Source organism: Aulostomus chinensis, chromosome 8, assembly GCF_037954235.1.
Source record: "Aulostomus chinensis isolate RoL2024-O1b breed Wild chromosome 8, RoL_Achi_v1.0, whole genome shotgun sequence".
NCBI classification, from domain to species: domain Eukaryota; kingdom Metazoa; phylum Chordata; class Actinopteri; order Syngnathiformes; family Aulostomidae; genus Aulostomus; species Aulostomus chinensis.
Window position 1 is genome coordinate 17664091 of NC_141327.1, and position 19246 is coordinate 17683336.

Here is a 19246-nt window from a genome sequence, read left to right on the forward strand (position 1 = left end):
TCATCCTGTCTACAGTGTCTTCACTCGCTTTTTCCGTCCCTGAGGATGAGTTTCTCTATGCTTCCTTCACTCTTTCTCGCAGACAAGATCCCAGCACTTTCGTTTTCTATTTGTACTCTCTCTCTCTGAGTTTTTGTATTTGCAGTGGACATGGCCCAGCATTTTAGTAATATCAATCATAAATCATTCTGTAAGAGAGAACAAATCTGCTCTTGTCAGGGAACGAAGGCTGTGTGTATGTATATATATATATATATATATATATATATATATATGTATATATATGTGTGTGTGTGTGTGTGTGTGTGTGTGTGTGCACCCTTCTGAGGTCATCATGATAATCAGCTCTTACCTGTTTCAGTAAACAGGTCCACTGTGCTGCTTCATCTTTGAGGAACAAAAGAGTAAGAAATCTCCCCAGAATTCTCCTGAAAGACAGAGAGAGAGAAAGAGAGAGAGCAAAGGTGGTGGGGAAGGGCAGAGAAAAAGTAGGGAAGGGATTAGGAACAGAGCCTTAGCCTTTTAGAACTCAGTGCTTTTAAACTCAATTCTGGCTTTCCACTAAGTTCCCTCTGTTTGTGTTAGCTTGAACTTGCACTAATGTGTGTGTTTCCTTCGTAGCGATCAGATCGAAAAGGCCAGCATGCAACCTGAACTCAGCGACTACAGATGAGTTGTTCCAGAAGCAGGTTGGGTCAAATGCATAGTCCCAGCACCGCTGCAACACTGGGGGCTTTTAAGACTTTTAAAAAGCCTCCATGACATTAAGCCCCCAGCTGTGTGGCTGTGTGTGTGTGTGTGTGTGTGTGTGTGTGTGTGTGTGTGTGTGTGAGTGTGTGTATGCGTGTGTGTGTGTGTGCCAAGCTTTAGATAAATAACCAGAGGTTGTGAAAATACAACAGCAAACATGATAAGATGAAATATATGAGAGAATACTTCCCTCATTTATAGTATTTTGCAATCTTAATACTACAACAGCAGAAAAAACAACAAAAATTCAGCTGTAGATACATCAATAAAAAGACATGAAGACAGTAATATAATGACGCCGTATATGAAACTGGAACAATATGTGGTAGCACCATTTCAACACTAGTCTGTGCTGTTATACCACTGCTGTGTTTGTGCTGCTGACCGACTTACTAAATAAGGGCAGAGACGATGATGGCAGCATATATTAGCTGCAGGATCCGATGATGTAAAGATCATGGGTGACTTCATTACACATCAGATCTAGAACATATGCCACTACTGTTGTAATCCTTGACCTATAAAGACCAATTGTCTTCAGCTCACAGTACGCAATCAAAAGACAATTAAATGATCAGTGCGTAATGATTTGTCTAAGACATGAAATAGATTCCCTGCTCCTCTTTTCTTGCCTCCTCCAGTATGCATACATGTGCACTGTTAGAAAATGCATGTGTGCACAGTGTGTGAAAACTGGTTCACACTTTATTTTCAGTTGATGACAAATTCCTCTGCGGATTCCTCCCCACATGCAGCCGTTTCTTCTGTTACAATCTGGCAATAGCTGATGAAATCAGTCGGGCGGAGGGTTATTATAAGCATCGGTTACCCTCTATTGCGGCTACCAGTTTTCTTCTCCATCATGTTGTTTTCCTGTGGGGGTTTCAGTAGAAACCGCCTTGTTAGTGGGAAGGTGTTTCACCTATGCTGGCCCAGCACAAGTAATTAAAATTGCTGCAGCTTTTTTTTTTTTTTTTTTGCGGGTGAGGAGAGAGTTTGGAAAGTAGATCATTTGGAAAGCTCTTGTTGGTGCAAGCTATTTCAGTTTACAGATCTTGCACAAGAAGTTGTCTTTTGACGGACACTGTATTACTGTACGTTTGTTGTTTTCCTTCCTTCTTTGTGTGAAAGTGGTAGTAAAAGTCTGTCAGAAAACCTGTTATTTTACTTTGAATCTGTGTGAGGACTCCCATGAGAGGCCCTCAGAACAGCTTTTGAATGCCTTCAATGTTGATGGCTGGAGTGAGTGCTCAGAAAAGTCAAAATGTTGATAGCCATTTGAACAGGGTTCAACTCTCGTCTGTCCAGACATCACATTTTGAGCTTGGTTTTTTGTGGTGGGAGAAATGATCCAGGACAAAACATCATATTATTGAGGTCATTTCAATGCTTTCACGCACTCTTTTCACACCATGAACCGAACTATTTCTGCACAGCAGTGACCTACATATTTTTTTGATCTCTAACACCATCCAGGTCAACTCAGTGGAACCTGTTTTACTTTGCTTCTTCTTCACCCTGGAAACGCTCAACATCAAGGAGAAGTGGGCAAGCAGAGAGTGGGAGCATTAGAGCTTTCGCAGTCTGTGCATGCAAGAGTTTGTAACTTTTGCAGAACGGTAGTAACAACGGCCTATTCTGTCATAAATTTTGATTGCAGGACGCTGGAGCATGATATTGTGTTAATACATGTTTGTAGGTCTTCTAACGGGAGAGGAAAAAAATATCTAAAAAAATATCTAAAGTAGGACACACTTTGCATATCAGGTCAAAATTCGTTTTTTACTTTCATTTTTCGGGGCTGCACGGTGGTGCAGTGGTTAGCACTGTGGCCCCACAGCAAGAAGGTTCAGGGTTTGAGTCCCGGTGCAGGATCTTTCTGTGTGGAGTTTGCATGTTCTCCGTGTTCCTTTGTGGGTTCTCTCAGGTACTCCAGCTTCCTCCCACCGTCCAAAGACATGCAATGTGGGGACGAGGCTGATTGATACTCTAAATTGACTGTAGGTGTGACTGTGAGTGTGAATGGTTGTCTGTCTCTATGTGTTGGTCCTGTGATGGACTGGTGACCTGTCCAGGGTGAACCCTGCCTCTCGCCCGTAGATGCTGGGATAGGCTCCAGCCCCCCCGCAACCCTTACTTGTGAGGAATAAGCGGAAGACGACGATGGATGGACTTTCTTTTTTCCTGTCGTGACATCTCTCTTGCTGTCGTAGTACGCGAATGTAGCCTAAACCAAAGGCTGCTGCTAACAAAGGATTTCCCTTCACAAAAAGTGACAAAACAAACACTTGTACATTTGCGTGTGTTGTGTGTGTGACCACGCACGGTCGCATTTGCAGCACATGCAACTTGCAACTCAAGTTTTATACAAAAACAGACATTAGGGGTTCGGAAAGGGAATGAAAGAGGGGCCCTTCTACCTATTACAAGTCAGCAGATCAAAATGATTTGGGGGCTGATATCTTTAGATGCATTCAATGTTGTTTTAAGCCTCATTTTAAATGTAGTGTCACAGGAGGACCGAGCATCGACATCAGTACCAACAACTCCAGACGTGAACCTTTAAAAGCTGCACCATCTCTTTGACTGTGTGCTACTATATGTTTAAAATATATCTAAAGATCATAGGCTTGCCACTTGTGCAATTTTCTAGGATTAAATATAATTTTGCAACAAATCTAACTTTGTCAACATGTTTACTCCTTTGAGGATTGTATACAGTGTTGATCAAAATCTGCCAAGATTATTAAGGAGGTTATTGCAGGTCAAGTTGGCACTTGAGACCCTCAAAGCGTGACACAGTTTTGTGTAAACAACTTGAACTTGTTTACAAGTCGGATAGGAGTTTTGCACAAATATATTCAATATATGCTTAATATGCAACAGCAGAAAGATTAAATAAGTGTAAATAGAGGATACATGATGCACAAACTCCTGCATTATTCTGATCCAAGGATCTTGAAGGCAGCAGATATACAGGCTGCAAACACCATGTGACATCATGGAGAGTAAACAGTGTGACAGTGGACAGAGGATTATTGAAGCATTATAATTCAAGATAACTGGTAAAAATAAAAAGTAAAATCCAGGATAAATATTCTGTTTCTTTCATATCACACGACTTAAATTATAAATACAATTATATTTTCCAGAAGTTCAAAGCGTTGCTGAGGAATATTGTGCATTTACCGGTATTCCTGAGAAGACATTTATCCATAAAACTTCCGATTAGGAGAGAAATGGGCAGCAATGAGGAAATGGGACGCTCATGTTACAGGGGTAAAGATGGACACTCTGCACACCTCTGACAAGGCCGATGTCAAAATATAGTCTCTCAATGTCAAAGAAAATGAGAAAGTCACACGTAAACAACACAGTTACAGGGATTTCACACAAAAATTCATCAAAATTAATTGATGAGGAGTGTAAACCTCACAGCCTCACAGCTGTACCTCAGAATTTGGCTCACCAGAGTTCATTTCTTGGTTTTGCCTTGATTGGAGCGGACCTGTGATGTCATGTACAACTTTCTAACTACGACACCATATTCGATTTTAATCTCATTTATGCGCTTACAGCTTGAGTTAAAAGATAAATCCTCACCCACCCCTCCTCCTCCTGCTCCTCCTCCCTCTCCCTCCCTCAGCAGCGATGTCACCCGTGTGTTTCAGCCAACTAAACTAATAATTTTGCTTCACTTCCAATATTTTTATTCCTATATAGTCCAGTGGTTTGGACTGAACCATGGTTCAGGGGAGCTTTCAAACATATAATTTTGGTTTGGATGAAAAAGGAAGCAGGTGTGAACTGTATTTCTTCTAAGTCCAACTCTTTTACTGATATTACACTTGCCCATTATGACACAAATCTCTAAAACGCTTTAAAGATTTCCTAAACGCTATATTTTAACGAACAAGTCTTGTCGGTATCTTTAAGTCATTCTGTTAGAATGTGGATACTGATGATACTGTCAGTGACGTTTCTAAACCTTGACAGTGAGACAGAGTTTTTCAGATTACTAAAGTTGCTGTGTACATTCAAACTAAAACTCTGGCCTCTTTAAAGTCTCGATCACATTAAAGGTGCTGACAGCAACATATCTTACATTGTTCTTTCTCCAGTAAAAACAGATGAAATTCATGTAAGCCCTCTTGGTTGGGAGAAATGCGACAGCAGAGATTGTCTGGAAGCAACATACAATACAGCATATTCACTGTAGTGGCAGTGTGGTAACACAGTTTACGCACAAAGGCTAAAAACACCCCTGGTGCTAAACACCTTTTGTGTAATAATCCCACATTTTAAAATTCTATTTAACATTATAATGTGGAGAAAAAAAAATCACGCCGCGCTGTTCTCCAGAGCGGCAGCTGCCTGTGTGTGCTCAGGGTGGCCCTGTAGTCATGGATATATGGTGACAATTCTGAATTATCGTTTGGTAGGTGCAACAAATTACTCAGTGGTGTCCTACTTTAAAAGACATATTAGACGCTACTGCGCTTGAGGCCAAAGGAACGACTGACTGAGAGAGCAAAAGAAGTGAGGGGAAGTGTCTACAACACAGAGGGGAGGCAAGAAAAAATGAACAAGTGTTAAGGGGTGAAGAGGAGAAAGGAAGATAAAGAGAATTACAGCAAATGAGAAAGGGCAAATGAGATATAAGAGGGAGGAAAAGGCTTCTAAAATGGAAAAACTCTGACAGAGCGTTGCCATGTTCCATCTGCTCAGCTATCATCTTTGAAAGGCAGAAATTACTCAGTACATCTAATTCCCTTGCACAGTTAACATCAAATTGTCTCAGCGCTAACATCCTAATTCTTTCATGATAATGTGTGCAGCTCATCTCACTCTCACTACAACCCCAGATAAGAAAAACCTGACATTTTTCTCTCCGTGGCATTAATTTAAGCAGAATAAAGAGAGAATGTCACTGAGTTGGTGGTGGCGGTGGTGGGCGAGACTGGCGCGACCTGACACTTGCTTATTTCCTGACGAGGTCGTAAAGAAACTTGCTGATCTTGGAATCCCATGAGTACAGGATGGGAATGCTGGATGTGAATTAGAATGACTACAACGGGCTTCCTGATGAAGCCTCTCAGTCCCTCTGCCAAAGTGACCCATTTTCTCTTTTCTCGCTCGTTTTCTTCTCCCTATCACTGATGCAGCTGCCCCAAATTCTTCACAGAGGAGAAGAACATGCATACATTTAATTAAAATGGCTAAAATGATTGGGATATCTTGTTATATTCCATTTCTCCAAGCCATTAGTCCTTGGGATTACTTAGACTCCAGCGGGTGAGGAGTCTGACGGGGTCACTCTTCATTCTTGGGGAGAAAATGTCACTTTATGGAGATGGTAAATTACAATAACATAAATGAACTTTCACGTTAAAGGACAAGATGAGATTGAAAAGATGTTTCATCTGTGTGTACGTATGTGTGTGTGTGTGTGTGTTTATATATATGTGTGTGTGTGTGCTAAGTGGTAATATTCATCCAGCTTTTTGCTAAAATGATTTCCTGGAGGCAATTCTGCAAAGCTGTGAGCCAATTAGGTCTGCCTTCAACATTTCCCATATAATTCAGCATGAAAATTGATTTTAAATGGTCATAAGACTTCTTTGATTAAATTGGAAAATTAAAAGGAATTGGGAGCATTTATGAAGTAGGGATGTGGTGCAAACCTTTGCCAGATAACAGGGGATTTGGATAAATAGCCCTCAATTATGTTATTTTCCAGTCAAACAAAGTTGGTGACTAAGACGAGGAGGTTTAGGTTGCTGATCCTTAGTTTATCCAAGTGAGGATCCCACTAACTAACCAAGCCCTTGAGAGCATTTCTACTTGTGCGCTGGTTTCTTCATTCACTTCAAAAGATGGCAGCTGAAACACAATACTAGAGCTTAGAACTGCTGAAAAACGGTCACATTTACTGAAATAAATACCCCCCCCCCCAAAAAAACAAAAAAAAAACAAAACAGCTCAGACCAGAAGAGGAGGTGATACTGACCGCTAACAGCTGTTCTGTTCTGCATCATTGCAAAATGAGCTACATTGACCTTTGCCCGCTAAACTCCTTTCAGTTCATCTGTGACTCCCAGTGGATGTTTGAGGCAAATTTGAGGAGCTTGCTCCGAGGCATTCTTGAGATATCGGGCTAAGAATGCGGATGGAGGGACAGACAACCTGAAAACATATTGCCTCTGGCCTCTGGCTGTCACTGGAGCAGAGGCACACATATAAGATCAGATGGAATGAACGTCAGCTCGTGACTGGTTTGGCTCATGATCTTGTTGAGTTATTCCATCACCAAATGGGAGCAGTAAACCCAGCAACACTAATTCCAGTAAAATGCCCTTATTTTGACAAGGAGCCGGTTCGTCGATAGATTAAGTGGTGTTCAGAATCTGGGGCGTGGACCCTGAGAGGACCGCACTACATACTGAAGTGGTTAAAGGCACCTCGGATTGATCTCTGCTGAGAAACAGATGTGACGAATGATGCAACTAAACATTTTTGATGTTGAGTAATTAGGTCTGCAAAGCAGGTCTGAGTCTGTCCGTCTGTCTCCCTGTTTATCACTCTGTCTGTCTCTCTTTCTGCTTGCTAAAATTATTTTTTTAAATTACATTTTAGCGAAAAAGCATTTGTTTTATATTGGCCTTGGCAGGGGCGTGTGACCTCAATCACAGTTTCTCAATCTCTGGTTGGGGGCCAGGCTCAGTTTTTGAGAGGGAAATAAGCGCATAGTTAAATAGTAAAAGCAGAATAATAATCAAAAAAATGATGTAAGCCATACGCCCAAACCAATTAAAGACTGAAAAAATTATTAGAATATCAATTTATTAACAAGCTAATAAGCAAGGTTTATTTGTATACCAGTACAAGTGCTCTGAGGTCAAAGTAAAATAAAGATGTTTTAGTTTCATGTCATCACTTTTCCTTTGGCAAGCTAACTGCTCGCATCAGGCTATGGTTGGGTGAATAATGGAGAAAGTCCTTGAAGCACTCGCCCAAACACTTAGGGGTGTTTTTACTGAATAAAATAAATCAGTCAAAATGATGTAGTCTGATTTCAATGGACCCTGGCCCGTTACAAGAAGGGATTACCGAGCTTTGAAGTCTGTGGTGTCCTACTTGTTAGTAAAGTAATGAAATTACCTTTTAAATGAGCAATGTGTGCTCTGACACTTGCAGTGTTCTTTAGAATCCCATAACATGTTTATTTTACGCGAGTCTCTATTGTAAATTCTAAACTCTGTCTTGTTTTTTTTGTTTTGTTTTGTTTTTTTTGCTTCTTCATTCCGTCTTAACATCAGGAAGGAGGAGCAGATTTCTCCTGTCACCGCTCCTGTGCTCCCGTTGGAGAAAAACGGGCTGCATATAAGTCATCCAGTGAGAGGTAGTCACTAATAGGATAGAGGCTGCTCCCTCTCCGCTAGACACACAACTTGTGCACACAGAGAATGCCTGAAACACACACACACACACACCTCCACAGGCATGAGCTATGGCCTTATTACCCACCTCAGCTCTTTGCAGCCGGTGTCCTCCCGTAAAATCACAACACTGTTCCTCTCCAACATATACTCCATTCATCCATCCATCCATCCGTCCATGAATCCATCTACTCATAGCCTCACATTTCATCGGCCTCTTTACTTCCCCTTCTTCTCTCTTCCAAATTTCTCATTACCTCATTCGCTCTTCTGCTCCACACCTCCTCCTCCTTTCTTTGCCACTTCCTTCTCTCCCCACCTCCAGCATCTGATACCTACCATGCATTAAAATAGCCTCTTTGGCGCCTCTCCCCTCACATACAGAACCTACCTGATTTCCTCAGATTCTCCCCCTTCTTTCTCTCCTCCTTCAAACCTACCTTAACCTGACCCCGCATCCTTCTCCTCTCATCCTCCTTTTCTCTTCATTCACTTCTAAACTTTCATCATACGCCTTTCCACTTGATCTATTAATCTCTCTGTGTTCTCACTCTGTCTTCCTTATCCTCTTGGCTCCTTCCTTCCTCCCCCCCCCCTCCCCGCTCCCTGCCTCCTTCTCACCCTATTTTCTTCACCCCATGGTAGCTTCAGCACCTGCTGCAGAAGCTGTCTACACCTGCAATTTGAGGATGGAGGGAAAAAGGGAGGTGACACAAGTAGCGTGCTCGAAAAAAAAAATAGGCAGCCACAAGGAAAGGGAGACACTCGGTCGGAGGAGAAAGTGGGAATCTTTGAAGAGAAAGATAAAGTGGACGGATGAATATAGTTAACGTCAGGAGCAAGTGCAGAGATTTCGCAAAATGGTTCATGATCTGAAGTGAAGTTGTTCATTTTTAGAAGAGAAATTTCTTTGATTTGTCAGGTTTTTCTTTTCTTTTTCTTTTTTTTTTGAACCTCTCAAAATTGTTTGGCTTTTTCCAGAGAACATAACAGCAATTATTTTCTGCAGTTCACAACCACTGAGCACTTCCATCCACTCAACTGTCATTTCATTTTTTTCATTTATTTGTTGTTTTTTTTTTAAGTTGTGCCTGTTTTTAAAGAGCTGTGACAAACCTGCCCAATGCACACATTGTATCAAAGCAAACGAGAGCGATCCAAGGGGACTTAGTGTGTTTTATTTCTGATAAATGACTTTTTGAATGAATTGTTGTGTCATCAGTCCTGTCATATTGTGAATACGGGAGTTAAGACACGAGGGAGTGAAAGCCCCGTTCAACTGCTGAGGGGATTGAGGACAAACAGATGCTAGATTACATCTTTATACACTCACACACACACACACACGCACAGACACAGACACACACACAATGCTTGTGTTTGATGGAGGGTGTGTTTGTGGTGTTCGGAGTGCGAGTGTGCCTGACAGGGGGAGGTGTCCTGCCGGTCTTTAATAGGATGTGATAATTAACCTTTTTCCAGCTGAGCAGAGCTTTTCAAATTAAGGCTGTAAAGGAGTTTTGTCGTGATCATAAACCAACACACAACTTCAGCTGTTGTACACATCAGTGACATTGTGTAGTGCTCATCCTTCCTGTTTGTGTAGATCCATCCATCCATCCATCCATTTTCTACTGCTTATCCTGTTAAGGATAGTGAGGGGGCTGGAGCCTATCCTAGCTGCCTTCGAGGGAGAGGCAGGGTTCACCCTGGACGGGTCACCAGTCCAGCACAGGGCCAACACATAGAGACAGACAACCATTCACACTCACAGTCACACCTACGGTCAATTTAGAGTATCAATCAGCCTCGTCCCCTCTTGATGTCTTTGGACTGTGGGAGGAAGCTGGAGTACCAGAGAGAACCCACACAGGAACAGGGAGAACATGGAGACTCCACACAGAAAGATCCCGTGCTGGAGCTGGGACTCGAACCCGGAACCTTCTTGCTGGGAGGCGACAGTGTTGACCACTACACCAAAATGCTGCCTCATCTATTCTTCATTTATTTAGCAGGCAACCTGCCCGTTGACCTGATGCCTTGGAGTGATGTGATCAGATCTGACAGGTAAAAGCACTCTGATTGGTCAACTCAAATTAAAAAAAAAAAATGCTGGAACAGGTACAAATGGTTTCTGTGTGCATACCTTCGCCAGGGATGTCATATTCATTGGTTTGTTTGTTGTTGTTTGCTTCTCTCTCAGCAAGAAAATGCCATTTTTTTTACATTTTAATGAACTATTCTTCAATCAGATCCACATCTGATTTGTTCAGAAACTTGTTAAGAGCTTGGTGATGGGTTATTGTGAAAACTGTGAGGTTTATTTAGTCACTGTTACCGTAGCGATGCGGCCAAGTGGACTCCACATGGTGAGGTCCTTTCTAAACTTCATATTTGTTTAGAGTCCATAAACTAATGTCTATCCGCTGAATTTAAGCCAGAGAGACACCTAGTGGTTGGAGGAAGAAAGCACCAAGCATTTGATTTACAGCAGAATTACAGTCATCTTCACATCATGTACATCTATATAATATTTAGCAAAATATGAATTCTGTAGCACCACCTAGTGGATATGTTGAGTGATATTTGCATCACAGTGCCAACTTCAGTTTGCTCCGTCATGCAAAATCCAAATATTACTAGATTTAACCACGGTCTCTGTCTATGTAACAGCTGCACACTGCACCCTGAGGACAAAAATACCTGATTTTATCTTGATGGAAGTATGTGCTCTGAGTACTCTCTAGTTTTTGAACTCTTTTGCTTTGCTAGCATATTTGATTTGAGAGAATCAGTAAAACTCCGAGCACAGCTGAGTCGTCTCTTTGCTCCCTGTGACTCTGGATTCAACTGAGGTGTTTATGGGGAAAACAAACTTTACTCTCGACACACCCGAACAAAAGAGGTAGCACCTAAAGGCGTACAAATGCTTGTCTCTGCGGGCGTACTCTTTTTGAAAGACAATCAGTGAGATTTAAATCCCTTTGTTCCCTTTCTGTAAGTCAAAAGATGCACTTTTGACCTCCGAAAGACCGATATTGTACTTTTGAGGGAACACAGCCTGTAGAAAGGATATGGAAATTTTCCTGCCGCTTTAAATCACTAAACTTCACGATGATGACTCTATCCCACCAGTCACCAGGCGGCAGTGACAGGCTGACAGAGGTTAAAGGTGAGGATATGTTCAATATTGCCTGTCACTGTCTTCTCTCACGGCTGTAAATAATCTGGATAAACTGAATCCCTAACACAGTGCATTCAATAGAACCGGAGATCTCTCTGTGTCCTAGCATATCTGGAATATACTCAAAACAGAGATCAGCTGAGTGTAAAGCATCATTGCACTTGTTCATGATGACATTTTGTGACCAACTGAGATGGTGATAATGCCACTAGCTTCAAAATGCATGGCGACGTTCAAGCGCTAGTGGCTAAATCCATCATTGGAAAAAGTGGTTCCTTCAGCAGATACCGAGAAGACTGTGCTAACGAGGCAGCTTGTGTTCTTATTTGTGGAAGCCCATTTATTCAGGTTGGGAAAATGCCACGACAACATTGGCCGGCTGACTCGGTAACTAGGTAATGTGCCTGTTGTCAGGTTGAAACATCACGTTCTGGGTTGAACCAGCTAATTCTGATCATGTGTGTTACTTCAGTTACAAGTGTGTGGACGCTGTCTGTGGGTGTGTTTTGTTTTCTCTCTTCTGAGATCTTGTTAACCTCCTCTGCCTGCCCTCGCTAGGACCGGAGGACCTGGGATCATAACCAGTCATCATAGAGGGACAAAGACATGACAAACATACTCTCTCTCTCTCTCTACCATATACGGTGTTTCCTTCCTGTCCCCCCTTTTGTTTTCAAGAGGAAAAACATAGGCTTTTTTAGCTTTAGCTTTGTGGTTCAGTTATCTGTTTTTTGTTTGGTTGGGTTTCATATTTTTTATATATAGACTAGTGGGAAGAGCCGGGGGCATTACGGTCCAGTACGTGACTTGCTCGGTATCTCCCATTGTTTCTTCTTTTTTGGCTTGGTTCTCATCCTCCTCCTTTTTTTTTTTTTTTTTAAACAAAACTTTGAATGTTTATTTTGATGACTTTCTAAAAATACAACCTCAAAACTGATTTTGGCTGTATGTTTAGGTTTCCTGTTGAGCTTTTATCAGAATTAGACCATTTTGTGCCTAAATCTTGCAGAACAAGTAATAACTGTACTGTATTCTCTCTAAAATGTAAATGTAGCTACTTTTTATCACTTCTAAAGATGAATACATACAGAAAAAGAAACTCCCGAGTCTCCAGTAAGGGCCAACGCAGCAGATGGGCCAACAGTAGTGTAACATATGACTTTGTGCCCCATGTGAGTCTCTAGTAGCAGTGCGCCGGCCAAACCTTAGCCACTAATGAGGCTCTACACACATTTCCAACAGAGCCCACTCCAAAAACTGGTAACCAGACACACACACACACACACACACACACACACACACACACACACACACAAGGACAGCGATTAAGATGGAGATACATACCCACACAAGCACACACACACACATTCCTGCATCCAAGCACAATAACACACACATATGCTTGTGCACAACCTTGGGCACCAAAGCAAACAAAAATTAAGGGTCTCATTGGTGTTTGGTTGCTGCAATTTGTGAGGCTTTTTATGTTTTAACTTCTGTGGTGGACTGGTTTCCCTCTTGACTTGTCCTCAGCGCTGAGATCGTTGTTTGTGTGTGTGCTGGACAAAATACAGCAACGAGGATCAGAGTATTACTGTATCTCAGTGTTGATATATGCCGGCACTTAAAAAATAACAGGGTAAAAACTTAAAAGTTGACTGTGACACAGCACTTTTGAGACAACTTTACCTGAGTGACCGGGAATCCGTTTAAGGAACCGGAGGCTCTATGTTTTCAGGTTTCTGCGTACCATTTCTTTTTATCGCCTTGAGGAAATCCCTTCTAATTTGCCTCAAATGTCCACTGGGTCTCAAGGATGATGAGAGCAGATGTTGGTGGTCAAAGTTCAAAGGGCAAAGTTGCCAAGAGAATTTCTTCAAATTTGCCATAAAAGAAACAAAAAAAGGAGCTGGGACTAGTCAAGTTTTTAACTTCTTTATAAATATGAAACTCATTCTGTCAATTATTTATAATTAATATAATTTTGATTTACTTCACCTTGTCTTTGCTCATACATACATGTAGGTGTTATTTCGCTTTTTAATTTGAACATGTCAAAAAACTAGTTTATTTGACAGAAATCGTGACACCGACAAACGTGCACTTGTCACCAGTAAACGCGTGTGCGAAGCACGATTCGCAGCTGATGTTTGCTCTGCCCCAAGCGCTCGATATGTAATGGTGTACAACGATATTCCCTTTAGGAGGATTGCATTGTATGAAAATATGGTGGATAACTGAATATGAATCCTTATATTTATGCAAAACTAGAGGAAATCATGACTTTTGCGTTGTGGTTATTCTCAGAGGAAAACATTCCAAGTGATTGACGGAATAAATATTTGTTTTCAGTCGGACGACCAAAAACGATTTGGACTTTGTGACGCAACAAGTATAGAAGCGGACTGATGACATTTTTAGATTTATTTAAATAACTGATATCAGTGATGTGTCAAACATTGACATTTGGAAGATGTGTCGCTTTTAGCTGATTTTGAAAAAGACAACAACAGGAAAATAATACCTGGCATAGTTTGCCCACGCTCACACTCCACACTGCAGTCGGATATTAACACACACAGATATCCTGTACAGTATACTCAACCGCCAGTTCAAACCCAGTTGAACGACTTTATAGCACATTTAATTTTCTTTTGGAAAGTCTTGTGAGTCTGCTGATGTTATTACACAGCATCTCAGCCTGAAAGTAATAAGTTCGAGATATACCAAAGCCGAAACTCGTAATCCACAAATAAACAATAACAGTGGCCTTGCTTGTTAAAAACTATAAGGGACTTTCTACGAAGACAGTCCCAGTTATGACTAACAGGCTTCTAACACAATCAGTTGCAGGACACGTAGAAAAAGGTCGCTCGATTACATTCTTGTGTCCACTAAACTGATTTACCACACAGCCATATTTGACCGACCATACGTTTATATCACGTGATAGAAGGATCACTTGTTGGAATAGCCTCCTGACTTTTATTCTACTCTCTGTAAGGCTGATACCAACATTAAGTTTCATTATAAATTAATTATCTTAATTGATGCTGAGTAATTAATTATTCAGTCTACGAATATAAGGGAAACCACCCAAGCATGGAAGCCTTTAAATTACTTTTAACAGCCTTTAGGAAAAACAGTATCTATCTATCTGTCTGTCTGTCTGTCTAAGTTTATGCCAGGCAAAATAACAAGAACTGATGGCCTGTTTAACGTACATGGATAGTAATGCAGTGGTATAACAAACCTGTATCTTGCCAAATAGCGTTCCTGAACTGATGCATGGGGAAGTCAGATATGACTTGTGAACTAATACCACACTTGCAACCATGTATCAATATCTAAGAGGGGAGACTTACTGTTAAGGAGAACCAAAATGGTTGATTTATTGGGCCATTTATACAAACATGCAGGAAAATATTCATTTTTCAGGTTAAAAATATGTATTTCTTGTCAAATTTCTTTCACTGACTTTATCGCTGACTGCTGCCATTGTGTGTGCGACTATACAATGGGACGTGGTGTTAAACAACCTTATTGTGTAACAATAAGAAGTATCCTGAGCCAGATACATTTCGAGGCCGTACATCGTTGGGTGGAGAACACTGAGCTCAGGCTGATGGCCTGCTGAGTTTTATAGGCTGAAAAATCAGAGAACGAGAGAAAGCCAACACAACGTGAGAAACTCTTACCTTAAGAAGCACTTCGACACGTCAAACTGCGGAAAAAAGAGGAGAGACAGAAGAAAAGAGAACAAGAGCTTTAATACAGATTACCATATGGTGTAGCTGCAGAACAACAACACTTCAAGAGAACGTGTGAGGTAGAACTGGAGGGATTCCAAAAGGTGCCGGAGCGGATTTCATTTCACAAGCAGGCCTGTGGTGCATTTGTCTGGAAGGTATTTTCCCAACACGTCAATAAATGCGTCAATGCATGAAAATTGCCTGAGCACAGTTAAGGTATTAACTGTAGGACCAAAAAAACCCAACACTAAATTAAATGCGATCTCTATCACTCATTTTGAGAAATTCTGATTTTTAATTTGCAGTGATTTGTTTCAGCATGTGCAGAGGCCTCATGTCCAGAGTTGAAGGGCCTGAATGCCCGAAAGCGAAAGGTGGAGGGACACATCTCACACAAGAGAAACAAACTAGAATCGGTTCAGATATGAGGAATGAAAATCTATAATAAAAGCAGGAAGGAGAACTGGAGAAGAAACATCCAACCGTATGAATGCTAACTTCAGTATCACGGTTCCTTCATTAAGACACGAGCAGCTCTGAAGATAATCACCACTTGAATGCGCCAGGTGATGTGTGGTTAAACTAACCGGCAAATAATTTATAAATTAGCTGCAGAAGAAGGTGCTCATCAATGGAAAATGTGACAAAATTATTCATGAGATTTGATTGGACTGTAGGCTGTGCTTGTATGCGTTCTGACCTAATCTCATTAGGTCTGTAACGTACGTTACCACGGCGATATACTCAGCTGAAACCATCTTTGTAGTACAGAAAACACCAAGTTGACCCTGAAGCTACCTCGCTAACCGTCTAATCCTGCTTCATAGTACAGGCCCCAGGTGGATTGTCTGTTTGTCTTAGAATGATAAATACATTTACAGAAGCAAAGTGAAACCGTTTTAGCATCACTGAATACCGCTTGACAGTGACATCATTTAAAAACATAAAAGAGGCAGCTCTTAAATATGCTTTTGAGAGTCTTTTTAAGTGTTAAAACAAATAGAGAAAAACAATACTCTAGAAATAGTCATCATGGATTTGCTCAGTCTCCTCTCCTCCCTTCCCTCTGCAGATGCATTTTCTTTTTTTTGTATCAGATCTCAGTGGATTGTACTGAAAATAGTACTAGTTTGTTGTTGTTGTACTTCTCTGTCTTCCCTTTCCAACAGCTGACAAACTGTACATCACACTGCTACGCTCACCTGGCTACCGTCCATGAAGCCTCGGAGAGACAAAAATGCAAATGCAGGCACGAACGCACTAATAGCGAGATACAATTCTCTGCCTCCCTGGAAAGCAAAAGGAACTGGGAAAATGCTGGAATAGGAATGGAAAAGAGTGAAAAAAGAAAAAAACTACGTAAATTAAAAAGTTTGAATAAACAGATGCGACCACCAAAACCTCTCAAAGATAAACAGTTCCAATGAAAGACTGTAGAAACAGAAACTCTCCACTTTTTGTTTTGTCTGCTGGATTGTTTCCCTGCAAAGAGATGTCGAACACAATGACTTCTTGTCACATGTGATAGTGGCAAGTGGACCCGAATGTTGAGATCAACAGCAGGCGGAGCAGGTACAGGAGAGCGGGATTTATTGCATAAAAACAAAACAAAAGAGAAGACAAGAGGTGTCTGGGAACAAAACAGACAACTCAACTGAAGCAAAGAAGAGTAGACAGAACAGGCAGCAGGATCTGACAGCCACGCAGTGACATAAAATAGTGCCACTAAAAAAGTGAGTCCCACAGCAAGAGATGAGTGCAGAACATGAGGGCAGGCAGGGAAAGCAACACAACAGACAGGAAGTGACACACGAGGGAAATACACTTCAAAATAAAACAGGAAACGAGTCCATAACAGAAAACATGAAAGTTTGACACTAAAAGAAGACGACTGTCACAGACTCTAAAAATGACTTGACAGAAAATACCATCACTTTAAAACTTTAAAAGCTTTTAAAATCTTGCACTTTTTTTTTTTTTTTTACGTGTTGTGGCGCTATTGTGTTAATATTTATGTTTATTACAGAATATACCAGGAATAAAGCAATACTCGGCTTCATATCCGACCCAAAGCATTGTGGCATCCTAAAAATAGAATTTAAAATGTTTAATTTTAGATTCATCGGTCAGTGAGCACATGGATCTCCTCATGCTGACAATGTCGCTTCAAACATTAAACCAAGACATCTCACTTTTCTACAGCAGAGATCTTTGTTAAGGTCCCAACAAACCAACAAGAGTTTAATGAATAGAATAACAAAGGAAAATGTTTCATTCCCAGTTGACTCTGGCGTCTAGGATCTGTTGAGTGATTCCCGGAGTCGTTCTTGTGACTGTTTGTCACTGACAGTTGGAGAAACACCTCTATTGTTTCGTCGGCAGATCTGTTCTCAGGGTTAGGCTCCAGGGTGTTACCTTCCTACACACCAAGTTTAGCCACTTAGCTACATCATTAAAAAAACACTATAATTAACTCCTCGACCAAACAGACCAGGAGCAGTTTATATGCAAACTCATGAAGTTAATCTAAAAAGAAAAATGGTGTTACTCTTCTTTAGTAATCAATGAATCTCAACCTTATTCCTTCAAAGCATTAATGAGAGGGTAATTAATACCCTAACAGCCAGAAAAGTGCTTCTGCAGAACATTATGTCATTATTAAGTTGACCTTCTTTGAGGTTATAAAATGCCGTCATTTTGTGGAATAAGAAACGTGTATGAAACCTTGCCATAATTAGCATACTAATTTTACAGATACAGTATGGGCAAAAATGTAAGTTATGAAGTGTTGCTTGTGTGAGAAGTAGATGAAGCGGCAAGCGCGTGGACAACATCCTCTTGCGTCAGCTGTCACAGATATGAGGGCATGATAAATGAAGGTTTTTGTACATGTGTACTACGTATGACTGCTCCTAGAAATTACTACTGAGGTTTCTGTGGTTCGTAGCCATCATGCATGGTAGAAAAAGTGAGCAATTGTACACGTTGATGCGCTGAAGGGTAAAACAGTAACTAGTGAATTTATTCCTCGCTGTTGAGACATGGAACATCTGCGCCTCCGACAAAATAGAACAAACTATAATTAACCTAAGAACCAACAACATTACACTTTATCAATAGACTTTAGAAGCAATATAGCACCTGCGCATGCACGAAGACATTGTAACACACACACTTGCATGCACAAACAGACACACACATCTGCAAAGTGATCAGAGTGTTTCATTAGTGAGGAGCAGATAGATAACTCTCCCGAAGGAGACATTGACCAAGAGGCCATTGATCTACTGAGCTAAGCCAAACTGTGCGTGTGTGTGTGTGTGTGTGTGTGCGCGTGCAGATATATGTGTGTGTATGTGTGTTTGTGTGAGTGCACGCACGAGTGGTGGAAAGTAGCCTACTGATGGAGTCTTTAAGTTGTTAGAGTAAGCACAGTAAATCTAATCCAGTTGTGTTTAATGGAGAGAGAAAGAACCAAGCTGTTGACATATTCATTAGGTCCAATTACTCTGTCCGATCACTGCTGCTGTCTCTCTCTCTCACTCACTCACTCACCACACAGGAAGACAGAGGGTGTGTGTGTGCGCGTGTGTATGTGTGAGAGAGCATCAGAGATATTCATTTGTTGGCAAACCATCGTAGTAAAAGACTGATAGACCTTAAATTATAAAAAAAAACATATTTGTTTCATTTACTGAATTACAATATGGTGCATTTGAAGGCATCTCATATCATGTGATCTCATTCAAGCCGAGCAGATCATCGAAGTGTAAATCAATCTGCCGAACGCAGCAATCACTAAATTATACAACGTAATTGATGATTTAATAAAGACCATTGGATCAGAGGTCATTAGCCTGACTTATGGTAATCATTCATTGACAACAATCACTCACATGTTTATTGTAAACAATCAGACAAGAAAAGCTGTGTGTGAGTGTGTTTGTGTGTGTGTGTTTCCCGTCTTCATGTTTGAGCCTAATTAGCTTTCCAGCTTGTTCTCTTACATTGGATGTGAAGGTAATTGGAGCTTTTGGACACTCACTCTCAATCTCTGTCAAAACCATTGTGTGTGTGTGGGTGTGTGTTTGCATGTTGTAGTGTCTGCATTCTGGAGGATG

General features: G+C 41.0%; 1 protein-coding gene across 15 annotated transcripts in view; it reads right to left on the reverse strand.

Moving 5' to 3' along the window:
* ptprdb (protein tyrosine phosphatase receptor type Db) overlaps window positions 1-19246 on the reverse strand; it is a 162315-nt gene that overhangs the window by 116920 nt on the left and 26149 nt on the right. For all 15 annotated transcript variants that reach the window (XM_086211380.1, XM_086211377.1, XM_086211385.1 and 12 more), the window contains exons 3-4: window positions 15072-15097; window positions 353-428 (exon numbers count right to left, since the gene is read on the reverse strand). The gene's annotated coding sequence lies outside the window, so the exon portion shown is untranslated. The remainder of the gene's footprint in view (window positions 1-352; window positions 429-15071; window positions 15098-19246) is intronic.